At 68.1% G+C, this 24,259-nt stretch overlaps 11 non-coding genes across 11 annotated transcripts; all 11 read left to right on the forward strand.

The window, feature by feature from the left end:
- The first annotated feature begins 715 nt into the window (after positions 1–715).
- LOC137213423 (5S ribosomal RNA) lies at positions 716–834 on the forward strand. The gene has a single exon (XR_010938062.1). It is a non-coding gene; the product is annotated as a 5S ribosomal RNA (ribosomal RNA).
- A 2,700-nt stretch (positions 835–3,534) lies between these two features.
- LOC137213652 (5S ribosomal RNA) lies at positions 3,535–3,653 on the forward strand. The gene has a single exon (XR_010938286.1). It is a non-coding gene; the product is annotated as a 5S ribosomal RNA (ribosomal RNA).
- A 938-nt stretch (positions 3,654–4,591) lies between these two features.
- Positions 4,592–4,710, forward strand: LOC137213424 (5S ribosomal RNA). Its single transcript, XR_010938063.1, has one exon. It is a non-coding gene; the product is annotated as a 5S ribosomal RNA (ribosomal RNA).
- Positions 4,711–7,410: 2,700 nt separating this feature from the next.
- On the forward strand, positions 7,411–7,529 carry LOC137213425 (5S ribosomal RNA). The gene has a single exon (XR_010938064.1). It is a non-coding gene; the product is annotated as a 5S ribosomal RNA (ribosomal RNA).
- Positions 7,530–8,466: 937 nt separating this feature from the next.
- Positions 8,467–8,585, forward strand: LOC137213426 (5S ribosomal RNA). Its single transcript, XR_010938065.1, has one exon. It is a non-coding gene; the product is annotated as a 5S ribosomal RNA (ribosomal RNA).
- Positions 8,586–11,285: 2,700 nt separating this feature from the next.
- LOC137213653 (5S ribosomal RNA) lies at positions 11,286–11,404 on the forward strand. The gene has a single exon (XR_010938287.1). It is a non-coding gene; the product is annotated as a 5S ribosomal RNA (ribosomal RNA).
- Positions 11,405–12,342: 938 nt separating this feature from the next.
- Positions 12,343–12,461, forward strand: LOC137213427 (5S ribosomal RNA). The gene has a single exon (XR_010938066.1). It is a non-coding gene; the product is annotated as a 5S ribosomal RNA (ribosomal RNA).
- Positions 12,462–15,160: 2,699 nt separating this feature from the next.
- LOC137213428 (5S ribosomal RNA) lies at positions 15,161–15,279 on the forward strand. The gene has a single exon (XR_010938067.1). It is a non-coding gene; the product is annotated as a 5S ribosomal RNA (ribosomal RNA).
- Positions 15,280–17,979: 2,700 nt separating this feature from the next.
- Positions 17,980–18,098, forward strand: LOC137213654 (5S ribosomal RNA). The gene has a single exon (XR_010938288.1). It is a non-coding gene; the product is annotated as a 5S ribosomal RNA (ribosomal RNA).
- Positions 18,099–19,036: 938 nt separating this feature from the next.
- LOC137213429 (5S ribosomal RNA) lies at positions 19,037–19,155 on the forward strand. Its single transcript, XR_010938068.1, has one exon. It is a non-coding gene; the product is annotated as a 5S ribosomal RNA (ribosomal RNA).
- Positions 19,156–21,855: 2,700 nt separating this feature from the next.
- LOC137213430 (5S ribosomal RNA) lies at positions 21,856–21,974 on the forward strand. The gene has a single exon (XR_010938069.1). It is a non-coding gene; the product is annotated as a 5S ribosomal RNA (ribosomal RNA).
- The last annotated feature ends 2,285 nt before the right edge of the window (positions 21,975–24,259 follow it).

Raw genomic sequence — 24,259 nt, forward strand, 5'->3', positions numbered from 1 at the left:
CCAGACTCCGCCGCGGGCCCAGTTGCCGTCCTTTCGGCCCGCGAGCCCCTCGACCTGCACCTGGCCGCCCCCACCGGCGCCCAGCCCCGGCGCCGCCACCTGTGTGCCGGTGTGTCCCTCCACAGCTCCCTCCGACAAAAGCCCCGCCCCACCACCACCCCGCCCCTCTGGCGTGTCAACGCGGCCGGGTGCGGGAGCGGGATCGAGGGCAGGGGCCGCTTCCCCGGGCCTGCCGGCCACCAGGGGCGGGGTCCTGAGCTCGGCGGGGGGTGTGGGGGCAAGGGTGGCCTTGCCGGGGCTGAGGGGCCGTGGCGACTCAATGGAGGCTCGCGGTGGCTTCGGGCCGGCTGCTGTCGGGCAGGAGGGCCGGCCCGGGCTGCGGCCGGGCTGCGCCTAGCGCCGCGTGGGCGGGCAGGGCCGATGCCCAAGGGACCGCGGGCCCCGGGCCCTGAAGCCTCCGGGGCCACGTCCCTGTGAGCGACGTGCGGGATCTTGGGCGGGGCGCCAAGCGCCGAAGGGTTTGCTGGGTCAGGGCCGCCCTGGGCTGGGAGGTGGTCGCCAAACCCTCCGCCGCCGCCCGATACCCGAGACCTCCGTTCCCCCTGCCTGGGCGGGCGAGGGGGCCCTGCCGGGGCGGGCCGGCCGCCAGGCTGGCGTTAAGGCGCCAGCGCCAGCGAAACTGGTCCTCAAGAGGCAGCCGTCGGCCCCCGCCCCCGTCTACGGCCATACCACCCTGAACGCGCCCGATCTCGTCTGATCTCGGAAGCTAAGCAGGGTCGGGCCTGGTTAGTACTTGGATGGGAGACCGCCTGGGAATACCGGGTGCTGTAGGCTTTTTGCCTCCCGCTCCGCCCGCCTTCTCCTTTACTCGCCCGCGGCGGGGGGGCCGCCGGCTCCGCCCCCGCCGAGCCCCGCTGCAGGCAGTAGGCAAGGTGGTTTACCTGCCCGAGCAGGAAGCTTGGGCGATGGCAGAAGTGGGAAGAAACTCTTGAGCACAGGTTCTTGGGATCCACGGAGCAGCGCATGCACATGCGATGGGTGCCTACACAGCTGGCTTGCTTGTCTGTGGGGAAAGGCGAGATGGGTCAGGGCCTGGGTTCCTGAGGGGCTGAGAATCAAGGCAGGGATAGAAGAAAGGGGACAGGCCCACATCCCCTGAACCCACGCCGGCGCCCACTCACCTTTGTGGAAAATACGATTGAAAAGTGCCCTCAAGAATCTCTTCAGATGCCTCCAGAGTTGAGGGAAGAAGGGGAGGGGGGAGGCCGGGAGCAGGGTGAGCCCTGAAATCCAACCCTTGTCCGGTCACACCCCAGCAGCCCTCCCACCTCAGCCCCTTCAAGACCCCAGGGCTCCCCCAACCGCGCTGCACAGATCCTGCCCTGACCATAGTCACCATGTTGATCCCCACGTTGAGCAAGATGAAGCTGACCGGGATCAGAAGAATTGAGTATCCTTGCTCCTGGCATTTCCTGGGGATGGGGCCAGTGAACGGCTCGGCTCGGTAGTAGTTTCGCTCACCCATGGCCGTTGGTCCCAGGACTGCCTGGGCCCTCTGCCCTCCAGTTTTAACTGGGAGCCAGACTGGGTCATAATGGGGCAGGTGGTGAGGTCACAGTGAGGGAGGGGGATGAAAAGGAGGGCCCAGAGTGGCATTCCCTGGTAACCAGGGTCAGGTAAGCTGAGCCTGGACAGTCAAACAGGGCCCGGTGGCCGGCATACATCCCCTCGAGCGGTCATTCATTCGCTCACCGCCCGCTGACTCACTTGTTCAAATGACACATTGCGTCTCTTGGCCCCTCTTGAGACTAGGAAGACCTTGGCCTCAGAGGCCTGCTGAAGGCCTGGCTGGAGTCCAGAGCCTCAGCCTTCTTCATGCCCTTCACTGGGCCTGGAGCTGGACCTGCCCAGATGTGGAACCTCCCAGTTTGGAAGCAACTTCTTGTATGAGGCTCTCTGTGGACAGGGACAGCTGAGACACAGAGGAGGTGCCCAGAGACCAGGGGTTTGGAGTCTGCAGCTGCAGATGTACTTAGTGCATGGTATAGGACCAGGAGGGGCCTGCTGGCACAACTGTGGCCACTAAACCAAAGGGACCCTCAGGCCAAGAAGGGGACACTGGCTTCTTATTGCAGGAAGCCAAGCGCAGGGACCCAGGCTGGGAGAAGGAGTGGCACTTCCAAGCCACAGACCACCAATGTTTCCTGGACTCTGGCGCTCTTTATTCCTCTCTCCATGCCCTGCCGCCCCCTGCCCCTGCCCCCATTTGCTGCTGGTAAGTTCATTTTCCCAGTCTGGCTCCCGTGCAGAGAGGGCCTGGAGGCCGAGGTGGAAGGTAGCAGCGAGTTGGCCCACGCTTGGCCCTCCTGCGGTTGCCGCTTCAGCACCAGACTGTCATACACCTGGTAGTTGGCATTGCCTCCCGGGTTCCGGCTGAGTGGCATGAAGGTGGGCGGGGGTGGAGGGTGCTCGGTAGCCTGGACGTCGGGCAGGAGGTCAGAGGGGCGGAGGAGCAGCACTGAGCTGGGAGCCGGGGCCCGCTGGTCCGAGGCCTCGGCCAGTACCGTGAGGGAGGCGGAGGTGGCCACAGGGCGCCGCAAGGGCAGGATCTCAGCCCATTCGGCCGCCGGGTGCCGCACCTCGTGGGGATCGCGGGAGTAATCCAAGTGTCCCGCGGAGGGATGCAGGCTGCGGTTGGACTCGCTGTGAGCACAGCTGGGGAGGCTACGTCTGTGGGCCGGTGGGGTGTCACGCTACCAGGCATCGGGCCGGTAGACCCGAGGCACCAGAGCGGACGGAGGCTCAGAGCCCTCCAGACCCAGACTCCGCCGCGGGCCCAGTTGCCGTCCTTTCGGCCCGCGAGCCCCTCGACCTGCACCTGGCCACCCCCACCGGCGCCCAGCCCCGGCGCCGCCACCTGTGTGCCGGTGTGTCCCTCCACAGCTCCCTCCGACAAAAGCCCCGCCCCACCACCACCCCGCCCCTCTGGCGTGTCACCGCGGTTGGGTGCGGGAGCGGGATCGAGGGCAGGGGCCGCTTCCCCGGGCCTGCCGGCCACCAGGGGCGGGGTCCTGAGCTCGGCGGGGGGTGTGGGGGCAAGGGTGGCCTTGCCGGGGCTGAGGGGCCGTGGCGACTCAATGGAGGCTCGCGGTGGCTTCGGGCCGGCTGCTGTCGGGCAGGAGGGCCGGCCCGGGCTGCGGCCGGGCTGCGCCTAGCGCCGCGTGGGCGGGCAGGGCCGATGCCCAAGGGACCGCGGGCCCCGGGCCCTGAAGCCTCCGGGGCCACGTCCCTGTGAGCGACGTGCGGGATCTTGGGCGGGGCGCCAAGCGCCGAAGGGTTTGCTGGGTCAGGGCCGCCCTGGGCTGGGAGGTGGTCGCCAAACCCTCCGCCGCCGCCCGATACCCGAGACCTCCGTTCCCCCTGCCTGGGCGGGCGAGGGGGCCCTGCCGGGGCGGGCCGGCCGCCAGGCTGGCGTTAAGGCGCCAGCGCCAGCGAAACTGGGCCTCAAGAGGCCGCCCGCGGCCCCCCGCCCCCGTCTACGGCCATACCACCCTGAACGCGCCCGATCTCGTCTGATCTCGGAAGCTAAGCAGGGTCGGGCCTCGTTAGTACTTGGATGGGAGACCGCCTGGGAATACCGGGTGCTGTAGGCTTTTTGCCTCCCGCTGCGCCCGCCTTCTCCTTTACTCGCCCGCGGCGGGGGCCGCCGGCTCCGCCCCCGCCGGGCCGCGCTGCAGGCCCCACCTCCTCAGGCCCCTCCCACCATGGCGCGCGCCGGCGGGGGCGGTCCCCGCCGGCCCGGCCGGCCAGGCGGCCAGAAGGCGGCCCTGGAAGGCAGCCGCACCCCAGACGCTCCCGGGGTGGCTGGCCCGGACCCAGACTCCGCCGCGGGCCCAGTTGCCGTCCTTTCGGCCCGCGAGCCCCTCGACCTGCACCTGGCCGCCCCCACCGGCGCCCAGCCCCGGCGCCGCCACCTGTGTGCCGGTGTGTCCCTCCACAGCTCCCTCCGACAAAAGCCCCGCCCCACCACCACCCCGCCCCTCTGGCGTGTCAACGCGGCCGGGTGCGGGAGCGGGATCGAGGGCAGGGGCCGCTTCCCCGGGCCTGCCGGCCACCAGGGGCGGGGTCCTGAGCTCGGCGGGGGGTGTGGGGGCAAGGGTGGCCTTGCCGGGGCTGAGGGGCCGTGGCGACTCAATGGAGGCTCGCGGTGGCTTCGGGCCGGCTGCTGTCGGGCAGGAGGGCCGGCCCGGGCTGCGGCTGGGCTGCGCCTAGCGCCGCGTGGGCGGGCAGGGCCGATGCCCAAGGGACCGCGGGCCCCGGGCCCTGAAGCCTCCGGGGCCACGTCCCTGTGAGCGACGTGCGGGATCTTGGGCGGGGCGCCAAGCGCCGAAGGGTTTGCTGGGTCACGGCCGCCCTGGGCTGGGAGGTGGTCGCCAAACCCTCCGCCGCCGCCCGATACCCGAGACCTCCGTTCCCCCTGCCTGGGCGGGCGAGGGGGCCCTGCCGGGGCGGGCTGGCCGCCAGGCTGGCGTTAAGGCGCCAGCGCCAGCGAAACTGGGCCTCAAGAGGCCGCCCGCGGCCCCCCGCCCCCGTCTACGGCCATACCACCCTGAACGCGCCCGATCTCGTCTGATCTCGGAAGCTAAGCAGGGTCGGGCCTGGTTAGTACTTGGATGGGAGACCGCCTGGGAATACCGGGTGCTGTAGGCTTTTTGCCTCCCGCTCCGCCCGCCTTCTCCTTTACTCGCCCGCGGCGGGGGGGCCGCCGGCTCCGCCCCCGCCGAGCCCCGCTGCAGGCAGTAGGCAAGGTGGTTTACCTGCCCGAGCAGGAAGCTTGGGCGATGGCAGAAGTGGGAAGAAACTCTTGAGCACAGGTTCTTGGGATCCACGGAGCAGCGCATGCACATGCGATGGGTGCCTACACAGCTGGCTTGCTTGTCTGTGGGGAAAGGCGAGATGGGTCAGGGCCTGGGTTCCTGAGGGGCTGAGAATCAAGGCAGGGATAGAAGAAAGGGGACAGGCCCACATCCCCTGAACCCACGCCGGCGCCCACTCACCTTTGTGGAAAATACGATTGAAAAGTGCCCTCAAGAATCTCTTCAGATGCCTCCAGAGTTGAGGGAAGAAGGGGAGGGGGGAGGCCGGGAGCAGGGTGAGCCCTGAAATCCAACCCTTGTCCGGTCACACCCCAGCAGCCCTCCCACCTCAGCCCCTTCAAGACCCCAGGGCTCCCCCAACCGCGCTGCACAGATCCTGCCCTGACCATAGTCACCATGTTGATCCCCACGTTGAGCAAGATGAAGCTGACCGGGATCAGAAGAATTGAGTATCCTTGCTCCTGGCATTTCCTGGGGATGGGGCCAGTGAACGGCTCGGCTCGGTAGTAGTTTCGCTCACCCATGGCCGTTGGTCCCAGGACTGCCTGGGCCCTCTGCCCTCCAGTTTTAACTGGGAGCCAGACTGGGTCATAATGGGGCAGGTGGTGAGGTCACAGTGAGGGAGGGGGATGAAAAGGAGGGCCCAGAGTGGCATTCCCTGGTAACCAGGGTCAGGTAAGCTGAGCCTGGACAGTCAAACAGGGCCCGGTGGCCGGCATACATCCCCTCGAGCGGTCATTCATTCGCTCACCGCCCGCTGACTCACTTGTTCAAATGACACATTGCGTCTCTTGGCCCCTCTTGAGACTAGGAAGACCTTGGCCTCAGAGGCCTGCTGAAGGCCTGGCTGGAGTCCAGAGCCTCAGCCTTCTTCATGCCCTTCACTGGGCCTGGAGCTGGACCTGCCCAGATGTGGAACCTCCCAGTTTGGAAGCAACTTCTTGTATGAGGCTCTCTGTGGACAGGGACAGCTGAGACACAGAGGAGGTGCCCAGAGACCAGGGGTTTGGAGTCTGCAGCTGCAGATGTACTTAGTGCATGGTATAGGACCAGGAGGGGCCTGCTGGCACAACTGTGGCCACTAAACCAAAGGGACCCTCAGGCCAAGAAGGGGACACTGGCTTCTTATTGCAGGAAGCCAAGCGCAGGGACCCAGGCTGGGAGAAGGAGTGGCACTTCCAAGCCACAGACCACCAATGTTTCCTGGACTCTGGCGCTCTTTATTCCTCTCTCCATGCCCTGCCGCCCCCTGCCCCTGCCCCCATTTGCTGCTGGTAAGTTCATTTTCCCAGTCTGGCTCCCGTGCAGAGAGGGCCTGGAGGCCGAGGTGGAAGGTAGCAGCGAGTTGGCCCACGCTTGGCCCTCCTGCGGTTGCTGCTTCAGCACCAGACTGTCATACACCTGGTAGTTGGCATTGCCTCCCGGGTTCCGGCTGAGTGGCATGAAGGTGGGCGGGGGTGGAGGGTGCTCGGTAGCCTGGACGTCGGGCAGGAGGTCAGAGGGGCGGAGGAGCAGCACTGAGCTGGGAGCAGGGGCCCGCTGGTCCGAGGCCTCGGCCAGTACCGTGAGGGAGGCGGAGGTGGCCACAGGGCGCCGCAAGGGCAGGATCTCAGCCCATTCGGCCGCCGGGTGCCGCACCTCGTTGGGATCGCGGGAGTAATCCAAGTGTCCCGCGGAGGGATGCAGGCTGCGGTTGGACTCGCTGTGAGCACAGCTGGGGAGGCTACGTCTGTGGGCCGGTGGGGTGTCACGCTACCAGGCATCGGGCCGGTAGACCCGAGGCACCAGAGCGGACGGAGGCTCAGAGCCCTCCAGACCCAGACTCCGCCGCGGGCCCAGTTGCCGTCCTTTCAGCCCGCGAGCCCCTCGACCTGCACCTGGCCGCCCCCACCGGCGCCCAGCCCCGGCGCCGCCACCTGTGTGCCGGTGTGTCCCTCCACAGCTCCCTCCGACAAAAGCCCCGCCCCACCACCACCCCGCCCCTCTGGCGTGTCACCGCGGTTGGGTGCGGGAGCGGGATCGAGGGCAGGGGCCGCTTCCCCGGGCCTGCCGGCCACCAGGGGCGGGGTCCTGAGCTCGGCGGGGGGTGTGGGGGCAAGGGTGGCCTTGCCGGGGCTGAGGGGCCGTGGCGACTCAATGGAGGCTCGCGGTGGCTTCGGGCCGGCTGCTGTCGGGCAGGAGGGCCGGCCCGGGCTGCGGCCGGGCTGCGCCTAGCGCCGCGTGGGCGGGCAGGGCCGATGCCCAAGGGACCGCGGGCCCCGGGCCCTGAAGCCTCCGGGGCCACGTCCCTGTGAGCGACGTGCGGGATCTTGGGCGGGGCGCCAAGCGCCGAAGGGTTTGCTGGGTCAGGGCCGCCCTGGGCTGGGAGGTGGTCGCCAAACCCTCCGCCGCCGCCCGATACCCGAGACCTCCGTTCCCCCTGCCTGGGCGGGCGAGGGGGCCCTGCCGGGGCGGGCCGGCCGCCAGGCTGGCGTTAAGGCGCCAGCGCCAGCGAAACTGGGCCTCAAGAGGCCGCCCGCGGCCCCCCGCCCCCGTCTACGGCCATACCACCCTGAACGCGCCCGATCTCGTCTGATCTCGGAAGCTAAGCAGGGTCGGGCCTGGTTAGTACTTGGATGGGAGACCGCCTGGGAATACCGGGTGCTGTAGGCTTTTTGCCTCCCGCTGCGCCCGCCTTCTCCTTTACTCGCCCGCGGCGGGAGCCGCCGGCTCCGCCCCCGCCGGGCCGCGCTGCAGGCCCCACCTCCTCAGGCCCCTCCCACCATGGCGCGCGCCGGCGGGGGCGGTCCCCGCCGGCCCGGCCGGCCAGGCGGCCAGAAGGCGGCCCTGGAAGGCAGCCGCACCCCAGACGCTCCCGGGGTGGCTGGCCCGGACCCAGACTCCGCCGCGGGCCCAGTTGCCGTCCTTTCGGCCCGCGAGCCCCTCGACCTGCACCTGGCCGCCCCCACCGGCGCCCAGCCCCGGCGCCGCCACCTGTGTGCCGGTGTGTCCCTCCACAGCTCCCTCCGACAAAAGCCCCGCCCCACCACCACCCCGCCCCTCTGGCGTGTCAACGCGGCCGGGTGCGGGAGCGGGATCGAGGGCAGGGGCCGCTTCCCCGGGCCTGCCGGCCACCAGGGGCGGGGTCCTGAGCTCGGCGGGGGGTGTGGGGGCAAGGGTGGCCTTGCCGGGGCTGAGGGGCCGTGGCGACTCAATGGAGGCTCGCGGTGGCTTCGGGCCGGCTGCTGTCGGGCAGGAGGGCCGGCCCGGGCTGCGGCCGGGCTGTGCCTAGCGCCGCGTGGGCGGGCAGGGCCGATGCCCAAGGGACCGCGGGCCCCGGGCCCTGAAGCCTCCGGGGCCACGTCCCTGTGAGCGACGTGCGGGATCTTGGGCGGGGCGCCAAGCGCCGAAGGGTTTGCTGGGTCAGGGCCGCCCTGGGCTGGGAGGTGGTCGCCAAACCCTCCGCCGCCGCCCGATACCCGAGACCTCCGTTCCCCCTGCCTGGGCGGGCGAGGGGGCCCTGCCGGGGCGGGCCGGCCGCCAGGCTGGCGTTAAGGCGCCAGCGCCAGCGAAACTGGTCCTCAAGAGGCAGCCGTCGGCCCCCGCCCCCGTCTACGGCCATACCACCCTGAACGCGCCCGATCTCGTCTGATCTCGGAAGCTAAGCAGGGTCGGGCCTGGTTAGTACTTGGATGGGAGACCGCCTGGGAATACCGGGTGCTGTAGGCTTTTTGCCTCCCGCTCCGCCCGCCTTCTCCTTTACTCGCCCGCGGCGGGGGGGCCGCCGGCTCCGCCCCCGCCGAGCCCCGCTGCAGGCAGTAGGCAAGGTGGTTTACCTGCCCGAGCAGGAAGCTTGGGCGATGGCAGAAGTGGGAAGAAACTCTTGAGCACAGGTTCTTGGGATCCACGGAGCAGCGCATGCACATGCGATGGGTGCCTACACAGCTGGCTTGCTTGTCTGTGGGGAAAGGCGAGATGGGTCAGGGCCTGGGTTCCTGAGGGGCTGAGAATCAAGGCAGGGATAGAAGAAAGGGGACAGGCCCACATCCCCTGAACCCACGCCGGCGCCCACTCACCTTTGTGGAAAATACGATTGAAAAGTGCCCTCAAGAATCTCTTCAGATGCCTCCAGAGTTGAGGGAAGAAGGGGAGGGGGGAGGCCGGGAGCAGGGTGAGCCCTGAAATCCAACCCTTGTCCGGTCACACCCCAGCAGCCCTCCCACCTCAGCCCCTTCAAGACCCCAGGGCTCCCCCAACCGCGCTGCACAGATCCTGCCCTGACCATAGTCACCATGTTGATCCCCACGTTGAGCAAGATGAAGCTGACCGGGATCAGAAGAATTGAGTATCCTTGCTCCTGGCATTTCCTGGGGATGGGGCCAGTGAACGGCTCGGCTCGGTAGTAGTTTCGCTCACCCATGGCCGTTGGTCCCAGGACTGCCTGGGCCCTCTGCCCTCCAGTTTTAACTGGGAGCCAGACTGGGTCATAATGGGGCAGGTGGTGAGGTCACAGTGAGGGAGGGGGATGAAAAGGAGGGCCCAGAGTGGCATTCCCTGGTAACCAGGGTCAGGTAAGCTGAGCCTGGACAGTCAAACAGGGCCCGGTGGCCGGCATACATCCCCTCGAGCGGTCATTCATTCGCTCACCGCCCGCTGACTCACTTGTTCAAATGACACATTGCGTCTCTTGGCCCCTCTTGAGACTAGGAAGACCTTGGCCTCAGAGGCCTGCTGAAGGCCTGGCTGGAGTCCAGAGCCTCAGCCTTCTTCATGCCCTTCACTGGGCCTGGAGCTGGACCTGCCCAGATGTGGAACCTCCCAGTTTGGAAGCAACTTCTTGTATGAGGCTCTCTGTGGACAGGGACAGCTGAGACACAGAGGAGGTGCCCAGAGACCAGGGGTTTGGAGTCTGCAGCTGCAGATGTACTTAGTGCATGGTATAGGACCAGGAGGGGCCTGCTGGCACAACTGTGGCCACTAAACCAAAGGGACCCTCAGGCCAAGAAGGGGACACTGGCTTCTTATTGCAGGAAGCCAAGCGCAGGGACCCAGGCTGGGAGAAGGAGTGGCACTTCCAAGCCACAGACCACCAATGTTTCCTGGACTCTGGCGCTCTTTATTCCTCTCTCCATGCCCTGCCGCCCCCTGCCCCTGCCCCCATTTGCTGCTGGTAAGTTCATTTTCCCAGTCTGGCTCCCGTGCAGAGAGGGCCTGGAGGCCGAGGTGGAAGGTAGCAGCGAGTTGGCCCACGCTTGGCCCTCCTGCGGTTGCCGCTTCAGCACCAGACTGTCATACACCTGGTAGTTGGCATTGCCTCCCGGGTTCCGGCTGAGTGGCATGAAGGTGGGCGGGGGTGGAGGGTGCTCGGTAGCCTGGACGTCGGGCAGGAGGTCAGAGGGGCGGAGGAGCAGCACTGAGCTGGGAGCCGGGGCCCGCTGGTCCGAGGCCTCGGCCAGTACCGTGAGGGAGGCGGAGGTGGCCACAGGGCGCCGCAAGGGCAGGATCTCAGCCCATTCGGCCGCCGGGTGCCGCACCTCGTGGGGATCGCGGGAGTAATCCAAGTGTCCCGCGGAGGGATGCAGGCTGCGGTTGGACTCGCTGTGAGCACAGCTGGGGAGGCTACGTCTGTGGGCCGGTGGGGTGTCACGCTACCAGGCATCGGGCCGGTAGACCCGAGGCACCAGAGCGGACGGAGGCTCAGAGCCCTCCAGACCCAGACTCCGCCGCGGGCCCAGTTGCCGTCCTTTCGGCCCGCGAGCCCCTCGACCTGCACCTGGCCGCCCCCACCGGCGCCCAGCCCCGGCGCCGCCACCTGTGTGCCGGTGTGTCCCTCCACAGCTCCCTCCGACAAAAGCCCCGCCCCACCACCACCCCGCCCCTCTGGCGTGTCACCGCGGTTGGGTGCGGGAGCGGGATCGAGGGCAGGGGCCGCTTCCCCGGGCCTGCCGGCCACCAGGGGCGGGGTCCTGAGCTCGGCGGGGGGTGTGGGGGCAAGGGTGGCCTTGCCGGGGCTGAGGGGCCGTGGCGACTCAATGGAGGCTCGCGGTGGCTTCGGGCCGGCTGCTGTCGGGCAGGAGGGCCGGCCCGGGCTGCGGCCGGGCTGCGCCTAGCGCCGCGTGGGCGGGCAGGGCCGATGCCCAAGGGACCGCGGGCCCCGGGCCCTGAAGCCTCCGGGGCCACGTCCCTGTGAGCGACGTGCGGGATCTTGGGCGGGGCGCCAAGCGCCGAAGGGTTTGCTGGGTCAGGGCCGCCCTGGGCTGGGAGGTGGTCGCCAAACCCTCCGCCGCCGCCCGATACCCGAGACCTCCGTTCCCCCTGCCTGGGCGGGCGAGGGGGCCCTGCCGGGGCGGGCCGGCCGCCAGGCTGGCGTTAAGGCGCCAGCGCCAGCGAAACTGGGCCTCAAGAGGCCGCCCGCGGCCCCCCGCCCCCGTCTACGGCCATACCACCCTGAACGCGCCCGATCTCGTCTGATCTCGGAAGCTAAGCAGGGTCGGGCCTCGTTAGTACTTGGATGGGAGACCGCCTGGGAATACCGGGTGCTGTAGGCTTTTTGCCTCCCGCTGCGCCCGCCTTCTCCTTTACTCGCCCGCGGCGGGGGCCGCCGGCTCCGCCCCCGCCGGGCCGCGCTGCAGGCCCCACCTCCTCAGGCCCCTCCCACCATGGCGCGCGCCGGCGGGGGCGGTCCCCGCCGGCCCGGCCGGCCAGGCGGCCAGAAGGCGGCCCTGGAAGGCAGCCGCACCCCAGACGCTCCCGGGGTGGCTGGCCCGGACCCAGACTCCGCCGCGGGCCCAGTTGCCGTCCTTTCGGCCCGCGAGCCCCTCGACCTGCACCTGGCCGCCCCCACCGGCGCCCAGCCCCGGCGCCGCCACCTGTGTGCCGGTGTGTCCCTCCACAGCTCCCTCCGACAAAAGCCCCGCCCCACCACCACCCCGCCCCTCTGGCGTGTCAACGCGGCCGGGTGCGGGAGCGGGATCGAGGGCAGGGGCCGCTTCCCCGGGCCTGCCGGCCACCAGGGGCGGGGTCCTGAGCTCGGCGGGGGGTGTGGGGGCAAGGGTGGCCTTGCCGGGGCTGAGGGGCCGTGGCGACTCAATGGAGGCTCGCGGTGGCTTCGGGCCGGCTGCTGTCGGGCAGGAGGGCCGGCCCGGGCTGCGGCCGGGCTGCGCCTAGCGCCGCGTGGGCGGGCAGGGCCGATGCCCAAGGGACCGCGGGCCCCGGGCCCTGAAGCCTCCGGGGCCACGTCCCTGTGAGCGACGTGCGGGATCTTGGGCGGGGCGCCAAGCGCCGAAGGGTTTGCTGGGTCACGGCCGCCCTGGGCTGGGAGGTGGTCGCCAAACCCTCCGCCGCCGCCCGATACCCGAGACCTCCGTTCCCCCTGCCTGGGCGGGCGAGGGGGCCCTGCCGGGGCGGGCTGGCCGCCAGGCTGGCGTTAAGGCGCCAGCGCCAGCGAAACTGGGCCTCAAGAGGCCGCCCGCGGCCCCCCGCCCCCGTCTACGGCCATACCACCCTGAACGCGCCCGATCTCGTCTGATCTCGGAAGCTAAGCAGGGTCGGGCCTGGTTAGTACTTGGATGGGAGACCGCCTGGGAATACCGGGTGCTGTAGGCTTTTTGCCTCCCGCTCCGCCCGCCTTCTCCTTTACTCGCCCGCGGCGGGGGGGCCGCCGGCTCCGCCCCCGCCGAGCCCCGCTGCAGGCAGTAGGCAAGGTGGTTTACCTGCCCGAGCAGGAAGCTTGGGCGATGGCAGAAGTGGGAAGAAACTCTTGAGCACAGGTTCTTGGGATCCACGGAGCAGCGCATGCACATGCGATGGGTGCCTACACAGCTGGCTTGCTTGTCTGTGGGGAAAGGCGAGATGGGTCAGGGCCTGGGTTCCTGAGGGGCTGAGAATCAAGGCAGGGATAGAAGAAAGGGGACAGGCCCACATCCCCTGAACCCACGCCGGCGCCCACTCACCTTTGTGGAAAATACGATTGAAAAGTGCCCTCAAGAATCTCTTCAGATGCCTCCAGAGTTGAGGGAAGAAGGGGAGGGGGGAGGCCGGGAGCAGGGTGAGCCCTGAAATCCAACCCTTGTCCGGTCACACCCCAGCAGCCCTCCCACCTCAGCCCCTTCAAGACCCCAGGGCTCCCCCAACCGCGCTGCACAGATCCTGCCCTGACCATAGTCACCATGTTGATCCCCACGTTGAGCAAGATGAAGCTGACCGGGATCAGAAGAATTGAGTATCCTTGCTCCTGGCATTTCCTGGGGATGGGGCCAGTGAACGGCTCGGCTCGGTAGTAGTTTCGCTCACCCATGGCCGTTGGTCCCAGGACTGCCTGGGCCCTCTGCCCTCCAGTTTTAACTGGGAGCCAGACTGGGTCATAATGGGGCAGGTGGTGAGGTCACAGTGAGGGAGGGGGATGAAAAGGAGGGCCCAGAGTGGCATTCCCTGGTAACCAGGGTCAGGTAAGCTGAGCCTGGACAGTCAAACAGGGCCCGGTGGCCGGCATACATCCCCTCGAGCGGTCATTCATTCGCTCACCGCCCGCTGACTCACTTGTTCAAATGACACATTGCGTCTCTTGGCCCCTCTTGAGACTAGGAAGACCTTGGCCTCAGAGGCCTGCTGAAGGCCTGGCTGGAGTCCAGAGCCTCAGCCTTCTTCATGCCCTTCACTGGGCCTGGAGCTGGACCTGCCCAGATGTGGAACCTCCCAGTTTGGAAGCAACTTCTTGTATGAGGCTCTCTGTGGACAGGGACAGCTGAGACACAGAGGAGGTGCCCAGAGACCAGGGGTTTGGAGTCTGCAGCTGCAGATGTACTTAGTGCATGGTATAGGACCAGGAGGGGCCTGCTGGCACAACTGTGGCCACTAAACCAAAGGGACCCTCAGGCCAAGAAGGGGACACTGGCTTCTTATTGCAGGAAGCCAAGCGCAGGGACCCAGGCTGGGAGAAGGAGTGGCACTTCCAAGCCACAGACCACCAATGTTTCCTGGACTCTGGCGCTCTTTATTCCTCTCTCCATGCCCTGCCGCCCCCTGCCCCTGCCCCCATTTGCTGCTGGTAAGTTCATTTTCCCAGTCTGGCTCCCGTGCAGAGAGGGCCTGGAGGCCGAGGTGGAAGGTAGCAGCGAGTTGGCCCACGCTTGGCCCTCCTGCGGTTGCCGCTTCAGCACCAGACTGTCATACACCTGGTAGTTGGCATTGCCTCCCGGGTTCCGGCTGAGTGGCATGAAGGTGGGCGGGGGTGGAGGGTGCTCGGTAGCCTGGACGTCGGGCAGGAGGTCAGAGGGGCGGAGGAGCAGCACTGAGCTGGGAGCCGGGGCCCGCTGGTCCGAGGCCTCGGCCAGTACCGTGAGGGAGGCGGAGGTGGCCACAGGGCGCCGCAAGGGCAGGATCTCAGCCCATTCGGCCGCCGGGTGCCGCACCTCGTGGGGATCGCGGGAGTAATCCAAGTGTCCCGCGGAGGGATGCAGGCTGCGGTTGGACTCGCTGTGAGCACAGCTGGGGAGGCTACGTCTGTGGGCCGGTGGGGTGTCACGCTACCAGGCATCGGGCCGGTAGACCCGAGGCACCAGAGCGGACGGAGGCTCAGAGCCCTCCAGACCCAGACTCCGCCGCGGGCCCAGTTGCCGTCCTTTCGGCCCGCGAGCCCCTCGACCTGCACCTGGCCGCCCCCACCGGCGCCCAGCCCCGGCGCCGCCACCTGTGTGCCGGTGTGTCCCTCCACAGCTCCCTCCGACAAAAGCCCCGCCCCACCACCACCCCGCCCCTCTGGCGTGTCAACGCGGCCGGGTGCGGGAGCGGGATCGAGGGCAGGGGCCGCTTCCCCGGGCCTGCCGGCCACCAGGGGCGGGGTCCTGAGCTCGGCGGGGGGTGTGGGGGCAAGGGTGGCCTTGCCGGGGCTGAGGGGCCGTGGCGACTCAATGGAGGCTCGCGGTGGCTTCGGGCCGGCTGCTGTCGGGCAGGAGGGCCGGCCCGGGCTGCGGCCGGGCTGCGCCTAGCGCCGCGTGGGCGGGCAGGGCCGATGCCCAAGGGACCGCGGGCCCCGGGCCCTGAAGCCTCCGGGGCCACGTCCCTGTGAGCGACGTGCGGGATCTTGGGCGGGGCGCCAAGCGCCGAAGGGTTTGCTGGGTCAGGGCCGCCCTGGGCTGGGAGGTGGTCGCCAAACCCTCCGCCGCCGCCCGATACCCGAGACCTCCGTTCCCCCTGCCTGGGCGGGCGAGGGGGCCCTGCCGGGGCGGGCCGGCCGCCAGGCTGGCGTTAAGGCGCCAGCGCCAGCGAAACTGGTCCTCAAGAGGCAGCCGTCGGCCCCCGCCCCCGTCTACGGCCATACCACCCTGAACGCGCCCGATCTCGTCTGATCTCGGAAGCTAAGCAGGGTCGGGCCTGGTTAGTACTTGGATGGGAGACCGCCTGGGAATACCGGGTGCTGTAGGCTTTTTGCCTCCCGCTCCGCCCGCCTTCTCCTTTACTCGCCCGCGGCGGGGGGGCCGCCGGCTCCGCCCCCGCCGAGCCCCGCTGCAGGCAGTAGGCAAGGTGGTTTACCTGCCCGAGCAGGAAGCTTGGGCGATGGCAGAAGTGGGAAGAAACTCTTGAGCACAGGTTCTTGGGATCCACGGAGCAGCACATGCACATGCGATGGGTGCCTACACAGCTGGCTTGCTTGTCTGTGGGGAAAGGCGAGATGGGTCAGGGCCTGGGTTCCTGAGGGGCTGAGAATCAAGGCAGGGATAGAAGAAAGGGGACAGGCCCACATCCCCTGAACCCACGCCGGCGCCCACTCACCTTTGTGGAAAATACGATTGAAAAGTGCCCTCAAGAATCTCTTCAGATGCCTCCAGAGTTGAGGGAAGAAGGGGAGGGGGGAGGCCGGGAGCAGGGTGAGCCCTGAAATCCAACCCTTGTCCGGTCACACCCCAGCAGCCCTCCCACCTCAGCCCCTTCAAGACCCCAGGGCTCCCCCAACCGCGCTGCACAGATCCTGCCCTGACCATAGTCACCATGTTGATCCCCACGTTGAGCAAGATGAAGCTGACCGGGATCAGAAGAATTGAGTATCCTTGCTCCTGGCATTTCCTGGGGATGGGGCCAGTGAACGGCTCGGCTCGGTAGTAGTTTCGCTCACCCATGGCCGTTGGTCCCAGGACTGCCTGGGCCCTCTGCCCTCCAGTTTTAACTGGGAGCCAGACTGGGTCATAATGGGGCAGGTGGTGAGGTCACAGTGAGGGAGGGGGATGAAAAGGAGGGCCCAGAGTGGCATTCCCTGGTAACCAGGGTCAGGTAAGCTGAGCCTGGACAGTCAAACAGGGCCCGGTGGCCGGCATACATCCCCTCGAGCGGTCATTCATTCGCTCACCGCCCGCTGACTCACTTGTTCAAATGACACATTGCGTCTCTTGGCCCCTCTTGAGACTAGGAAGACCTTGGCCTCAGAGGCCTGCTGAAGGCCTGGCTGGAGTCCAGAGCCTCAGCCTTCTTCATGCCCTTCACTGGGCCTGGAGCTGGACCTGCCCAGATGTGGAACCTCCCAGTTTGGAAGCAACTTCTTGTATGAGGCTCTCTGTGGACAGGGACAGCTGAGACACAGAGGAGGTGCCCAGAGACCAGGGGTTTGGAGTCTGCAGCTGCAGATGTACTTAGTGCATGGTATAGGACCAGGAGGGGCCTGCTGGCACAACTGTGGCCACTAAACCAAAGGGACCCTCAGGCCAAGAAGGGGACACTGGCTTCTTATTGCAGGAAGCCAAGCGCAGGGACCCAGGCTGGGAGAAGGAGTGGCACTTCCAAGCCACAGACCACCAATGTTTCCTGGACTCTGGCGCTCTTTATTCCTCTCTCCATGCCCTGCCGCCCCCTGCCCCTGCCCCCATTTGCTGCTGGTAAGTTCATTTTCCCAGTCTGGCTCCCGTGCAGAGAGGGCCTGGAGGCCGAGGTGGAAGGTAGCAGCGAGTTGGCCCACGCTTGGCCCTCCTGCGGTTGCCGCTTCAGCACCAGACTGTCATACACCTGGTAGTTGGCATTGCCTCCCGGGTTCCGGCTGAGTGGCATGAAGGTGGGCGGGGGTGGAGGGTGCTCGGTAGCCTGGACGTCGGGCAGGAGGTCAGAGGGGCGGAGGAGCAGCACTGAGCTGGGAGCCGGGGCCCGCTGGTCCGAGGCCTCGGCCAGTACCGTGAGGGAGGCGGAGGTGGCCACAGGGCGCCGCAAGGGCAGGATCTCAGCCCATTCGGCCGCCGGGTGCCGCACCTCGTGGGGATCGCGGGAGTAATCCAAGTGTCCCGCGGAGGGATGCAGGCTGCGGTTGGACTCGCTGTGAGCACAGCTGGGGAGGCTACGTCTGTGGGCCGGTGGGGTGTCACGCTACCAGGCATCGGGCCGGTAGACCCGAGGCACCAGAGCGGACGGAGGCTCAGAGCCCTCCAGACCCAGACTCCGCCGCGGGCCCAGTTGCCGTCCTTTCGGCCCGCGAGCCCCTCGACCTGCACCTGGCCGCCCCCACCGGCGCCCAGCCCCGGCGCCGCCACCTGTGTGCCGGTGTGTCCCTCCACAGCTCCCTCCGACAAAAGCCCCGCCCCACCACCACCCCGCCCCTCTGGCGTGTCACCGCGGTTGGGTGCGGGAGCGGGATCGAGGGCAGGGGCCGCTTCCCCGGGCCTGCCGGCCACCAGGGGCGGGGTCCTGAGCTCGGCGGGGGGTGTGGGGGCAAGGGTGGCCTTGCCGGGGCTGAGGGGCCGTGGCGACTCAATGGAGGCTCGCGGTGGCTTCGGGCCGGCTGCTGTCGGGCAGGAGGGCCGGCCCGGGCTGCGGCCGGGCTGCGCCTAGCGCCGCGTGGGCGGGCAGGGCCGATGCCCAAGGGACCGCGGGCCCCGGGCCCTGAAGCCTCCGGGGCCACGTCCCTGTGAGCGACGTGCGGGATCTTGGGCGGGGCGCCAAGCGCCGAAGGGTTTGCTGGGTCAGGGCCGCCCTGGGCTGGGAGGTGGTCGCCAAACCCTCCGCCGCCGCCCGATACCCGAGACCTCCGTTCCCCCTGCCTGGGCGGGCGAGGGGGCCCTGCCGGGGCGGGCCGGCCGCCAGGCTGGCGTTAAGGCGCCAGCGCCAGCGAAACTGGGCCTCAAGAGGCCGCCCGCGGCCCCCCGCCCCCGTCTACGGCCATACCACCCTGAACGCGCCCGATCTCGTCTGATCTCGGAAGCTAAGCAGGGTCGGGCCTCGTTAGTACTTGGATGGGAGACCGCCTGGGAATACCGGGTGCTGTAGGCTTTTTGCCTCCCGCTGCGCCCGCCTTCTCCTTTACTCGCCCGCGGCGGGGGCCGCCGGCTCCGCCCCCGCCGGGCCGCGCTGCAGGCCCCACCTCCTCAGGCCCCTCCCACCATGGCGCGCGCCGGCGGGGGCGGTCCCCGCCGGCCCGGCCGGCCAGGCGGCCAGAAGGCGGCCCTGGAAGGCAGCCGCACCCCAGACGCTCCCGGGGTGGCTGGCCCGGACCCAGACTCCGCCGCGGGCCCAGTTGCCGTCCTTTCGGCCCGCGAGCCCCTCGACCTGCACCTGGCCGCCCCCACCGGCGCCCAGCCCCGGCGCCGCCACCTGTGTGCCGGTGTGTCCCTCCACAGCTCCCTCCGACAAAAGCCCCGCCCCACCACCACCCCGCCCCTCTGGCGTGTCAACGCGGCCGGGTGCGGGAGCGGGATCGAGGGCAGGGGCCGCTTCCCCGGGCCTGCCGGCCACCAGGGGCGGGGTCCTGAGCTCGGCGGGGGGTGTGGGGGCAAGGGTGGCCTTGCCGGGGCTGAGGGGCCGTGGCGACTCAATGGAGGCTCGCGGTGGCTTCGGGCCGGCTGCTGTCGGGCAGGAGGGCCGGCCCGGGCTGCGGCCGGGCTGCGCCTAGCGCCGCGTGGGCGGGCAGGGCCGATGCCCAAGGGACCGCGGGCCCCGGGCCCTGAAGCCTCCGGGGCCACGTCCCTGTGAGCGACGTGCGGGATCTTGGGCGGGGCGCCAAGCGCCGAAGGGTTTGCTGGGTCAGGGCCGCCCTGGGCTGGGAGGTGGTCGCCAAACCCTCCGCCGCCGCCCGATACCCGAGACCTCCGTTCCCCCTGCCTGGGCGGGCGAGGGGGCCCTGCCGGGGCGGGCCGGCCGCCAGGCTGGCGTTAAGGCGCCAGCGCCAGCGAAACTGGGCCTCAAGAGGCCGCCCGCGGCCCCCCGCCCCCGTCTACGGCCATACCACCCTGAACGCGCCCGATCTCGTCTGATCTCGGAAGCTAAGCAGGGTCGGGCCTGGTTAGTACTTGGATGGGAGACCGCCTGGGAATACCGGGTGCTGTAGGCTTTTTGCCTCCCGCTCCGCCCGCCTTCTCCTTTACTCGCCCGCGGCGGGGGGGCCGCCGGCTCCGCCCCCGCCGAGCCCCGCTGCAGGCAGTAGGCAAGGTGGTTTACCTGCCCGAGCAGGAAGCTTGGGCGATGGCAGAAGTGGGAAGAAACTCTTGAGCACAGGTTCTTGGGATCCACGGAGCAGCGCATGCACATGCGATGGGTGCCTACACAGCTGGCTTGCTTGTCTGTGGGGAAAGGCGAGATGGGTCAGGGCCTGGGTTCCTGAGGGGCTGAGAATCAAGGCAGGGATAGAAGAAAGGGGACAGGCCCACATCCCCTGAACCCACGCCGGCGCCCACTCACCTTTGTGGAAAATACGATTGAAAAGTGCCCTCAAGAATCTCTTCAGATGCCTCCAGAGTTGAGGGAAGAAGGGGAGGGGGGAGGCCGGGAGCAGGGTGAGCCCTGAAATCCAACCCTTGTCCGGTCACACCCCAGCAGCCCTCCCACCTCAGCCCCTTCAAGACCCCAGGGCTCCCCCAACCGCGCTGCACAGATCCTGCCCTGACCATAGTCACCATGTTGATCCCCACGTTGAGCAAGATGAAGCTGACCGGGATCAGAAGAATTGAGTATCCTTGCTCCTGGCATTTCCTGGGGATGGGGCCAGTGAACGGCTCGGCTCGGTAGTAGTTTCGCTCACCCATGGCCGTTGGTCCCAGGACTGCCTGGGCCCTCTGCCCTCCAGTTTTAACTGGGAGCCAGACTGGGTCATAATGGGGCAGGTGGTGAGGTCACAGTGAGGGAGGGGGATGAAAAGGAGGGCCCAGAGTGGCATTCCCTGGTAACCAGGGTCAGGTAAGCTGAGCCTGGACAGTCAAACAGGGCCCGGTGGCCGGCATACATCCCCTCGAGCGGTCATTCATTCGCTCACCGCCCGCTGACTCACTTGTTCAAATGACACATTGCGTCTCTTGGCCCCTCTTGAGACTAGGAAGACCTTGGCCTCAGAGGCCTGCTGAAGGCCTGGCTGGAGTCCAGAGCCTCAGCCTTCTTCATGCCCTTCACTGGGCCTGGAGCTGGACCTGCCCAGATGTGGAACCTCCCAGTTTGGAAGCAACTTCTTGTATGAGGCTCTCTGTGGACAGGGACAGCTGAGACACAGAGGAGGTGCCCAGAGACCAGGGGTTTGGAGTCTGCAGCTGCAGATGTACTTAGTGCATGGTATAGGACCAGGAGGGGCCTGCTGGCACAACTGTGGCCACTAAACCAAAGGGACCCTCAGGCCAAGAAGGGGACACTGGCTTCTTATTGCAGGAAGCCAAGCGCAGGGACCCAGGCTGGGAGAAGGAGTGGCACTTCCAAGCCACAGACCACCAATGTTTCCTGGACTCTGGCGCTCTTTATTCCTCTCTCCATGCCCTGCCGCCCCCTGCCCCTGCCCCCATTTGCTGCTGGTAAGTTCATTTTCCCAGTCTGGCTCCCGTGCAGAGAGGGCCTGGAGGCCGAGGTGGAAGGTAGCAGCGAGTTGGCCCACGCTTGGCCCTCCTGCGGTTGCCGCTTCAGCACCAGACTGTCATACACCTGGTAGTTGGCATTGCCTCCCGGGTTCCGGCTGAGTGGCATGAAGGTGGGCGGGGGTGGAGGGTGCTCGGTAGCCTGGACGTCGGGCAGGAGGTCAGAGGGGCGGAGGAGCAGCACTGAGCTGGGAGCCGGGGCCCGCTGGTCCGAGGCCTCGGCCAGTACCGTGAGGGAGGCGGAGGTGGCCACAGGGCGCCGCAAGGGCAGGATCTCAGCCCATTCGGCCGCCGGGTGCCGCACCTCGTGGGGATCGCGGGAGTAATCCAAGTGTCCCGTGGAGGGATGCAGGCTGCGGTTGGACTCGCTGTGAGCACAGCTGGGGAGGCTACGTCTGTGGGCCGGTGGGGTGTCACGCTACCAGGCATCGGGCCGGTAGACCCGAGGCACCAGAGCGGATGGAGGCTCAGAGCCCTCCAGACCCAGACTCCGCCGCGGGCCCAGTTGCCGTCCTTTCGGCCCGCGAGCCCCTCGACCTGCACCTGGCCGCCCCCACCGGCGCCCAGCCCCGGCGCCGCCACCTGTGTGCCGGTGTGTCCCTCCACAGCTCCCTCCGACAAAAGCCCCGCCCCACCACCACCCCGCCCCTCTGGCGTGTCACCGCGGTTGGGTGCGGGAGCGGGATCGAGGGCAGGGGCCGCTTCCCCGGGCCTGCCGGCCACCAGGGGCGGGGTCCTGAGCTCGGCGGGGGGTGTGGGGGCAAGGGTGGCCTTGCCGGGGCTGAGGGGCCGTGGCGACTCAATGGAGGCTCGCGGTGGCTTCGGGCCGGCTGCTGTCGGGCAGGAGGGCCGGCCCGGGCTGCGGCCGGGCTGCGCCTAGCGCCGCGTGGGCGGGCAGGGCCGATGCCCAAGGGACCGCGGGCCCCAGGCCCTGAAGCCTCCGGGGCCACGTCCCTGTGAGCGACGTGCGGGATCTTGGGCGGGGCGCCAAGCGCCGAAGGGTTTGCTGGGTCAGGGCCGCCCTGGGCTGGGAGGTGGTCGCCAAACCCTCCGCCGCCGCCCGATACCCGAGACCTCCGTTCCCCCTGCCTGGGCGGGCGAGGGGGCCCCGCCGGGGCGGGCCGGCCGCCAGGCTGGCGTTAAGGCGCCAGCGCCAGCGAAACTGGGCCTCAAGAGGCCGCCCGCGGCCCCCCGCCCCCGTCTACGGCCATACCACCCTGAACGCGCCCGATCTCGTCTGATCTCGGAAGCTAAGCAGGGTCGGGCCTGGTTAGTACTTGGATGGGAGACCGCCTGGGAATACCGGGTGCTGTAGGCTTTTTGCCTCCCGCTCCGCCCGCCTTCTCCTTTACTCGCCCGCGGCGGGGGGGCCGCCGGCTCCGCCCCCGCCGAGCCCCGCTGCAGGCAGTAGGCAAGGTGGTTTACCTGCCCGAGCAGGAAGCTTGGGCGATGGCAGAAGTGGGAAGAAACTCTTGAGCACAGGTTCTTGGGATCCACGGAGCAGCGCATGCACATGCGATGGGTGCCTACACAGCTGGCTTGCTTGTCTGTGGGGAAAGGCGAGATGGGTCAGGGCCTGGGTTCCTGAGGGGCTGAGAATCAAGGCAGGGATAGAAGAAAGGGGACAGGCCCACATCCCCTGAACCCACGCCGGCGCCCACTCACCTTTGTGGAAAATACGATTGAAAAGTGCCCTCAAGAATCTCTTCAGATGCCTCCAGAGTTGAGGGAAGAAGGGGAGGGGGGAGGCCGGGAGCAGGGTGAGCCCTGAAATCCAACCCTTGTCCGGTCACACCCCAGCAGCCCTCCCACCTCAGCCCCTTCAAGACCCCAGGGCTCCCCCAACCGCGCTGCACAGATCCTGCCCTGACCATAGTCACCATGTTGATCCCCACGTTGAGCAAGATGAAGCTGACCGGGATCAGAAGAATTGAGTATCCTTGCTCCTGGCATTTCCTGGGGATGGGGCCAGTGAACGGCTCGGCTCGGTAGTAGTTTCGCTCACCCATGGCCGTTGGTCCCAGGACTGCCTGGGCCCTCTGCCCTCCAGTTTTAACTGGGAGCCAGACTGGGTCATAATGGGGCAGGTGGTGAGGTCACAGTGAGGGAGGGGGATGAAAAGGAGGGCCCAGAGTGGCATTCCCTGGTAACCAGGGTCAGGTAAGCTGAGCCTGGACAGTCAAACAGGGCCCGGTGGCCGGCATACATCCCCTCGAGCGGTCATTCATTCGCTCACCGCCCGCTGACTCACTTGTTCAAATGACACATTGCGTCTCTTGGCCCCTCTTGAGACTAGGAAGACCTTGGCCTCAGAGGCCTGCTGAAGGCCTGGCTGGAGTCCAGAGCCTCAGCCTTCTTCATGCCCTTCACTGGGCCTGGAGCTGGACCTGCCCAGATGTGGAACCTCCCAGTTTGGAAGCAACTTCTTGTATGAGGCTCTCTGTGGACAGGGACAGCTGAGACACAGAGGAGGTGCCCAGAGACCAGGGGTTTGGAGTCTGCAGCTGCAGATGTACTTAGTGCGTGGTATAGGACCAGGAGGGGCCTGCTGGCACAACTGTGGCCACTAAACCAAAGGGACCCTCAGGCCAAGAAGGGGACACTGGCTTCTTATTGCAGGAAGCCAAGCGCAGGGACCCAGGCTGGCAGAAGGAGTGGCACTTCCAAGCCACAGACCACCAATGTTTCCTGGACTCTGGCGCTCTTTATTCCTCTCTCCATGCCCTGCCGCCCCCTGCCCCTGCCCCCATTTGCTGCTGGTAAGTTCATTTTCCCAGTCTGGCTCCCGTGCAGAGGGCCTGGAGGCCGAGGTGGAAGGTAGCAGCGAGTTGGCCCACGCTTGGCCCTCCTGCGGTTGCCGCTTCAGCACCAGACTGTCATACACCTGGTAGTTGGCATTGCCTCCCGGGTTCCGGCTGAGTGGCATGAAGGTGGGCGGGGGTGGAGGGTGCTCGGTAGCCTGGACGTCGGGCAGGAGGTCAGAGGGGCGGAGGAGCAGCACTGAGCTGGGAGCCGGGGCCCGCTGGTCCGAGGCCTCGGCCAGTACCGTGAGGGAGGCGGAGGTGGCCACAGGGCGCCGCAAGGGCAGGATCTCAGCCCATTCGGCCGCCGGGTGCCGCACCTCGTGGGGATCGCGGGAGTAATCCAAGTGTCCCGCGGAGGGATGCAGGCTGCGGTTGGACTCGCTGTGAGCACAGCTGGGGAGGCTACGTCTGTGGGCCGGTGGGGTGTCACGCTACCAGGCATCGGGCCGGTAGACCCGAGGCACCAGAGCGGATGGAGGCTCAGAGCCCTCCAGACCCAGACTCCGCCGCGGGCCCAGTTGCCGTCCTTTCGGCCCGCGAGCCCCTCGACCTGCACCTGGCCGCCCCCACCGGCGCCCAGCCCCGGCGCCGCCACCTGTGTGCCGGTGTGTCCCTCCACAGCTCCCTCCGACAAAAGCCCCGCCCCACCACCACCCCGCCCCTCTGGCGTGTCACCGCGGTTGGGTGCGGGAGCGGGATCGAGGGCAGGGGCCGCTTCCCCGGGCCTGCCGGCCACCAGGGGCGGGGTCCTGAGCTCGGCGGGGGGTGTGGGGGCAAGGGTGGCCTTGCCGGGGCTGAG

The sequence above is a fragment of the Pseudorca crassidens genome, chromosome 19 (genome assembly GCF_039906515.1).
Source record: "Pseudorca crassidens isolate mPseCra1 chromosome 19, mPseCra1.hap1, whole genome shotgun sequence".
Classification (NCBI taxonomy): Eukaryota; Metazoa; Chordata; class Mammalia; order Artiodactyla; family Delphinidae; genus Pseudorca; species Pseudorca crassidens.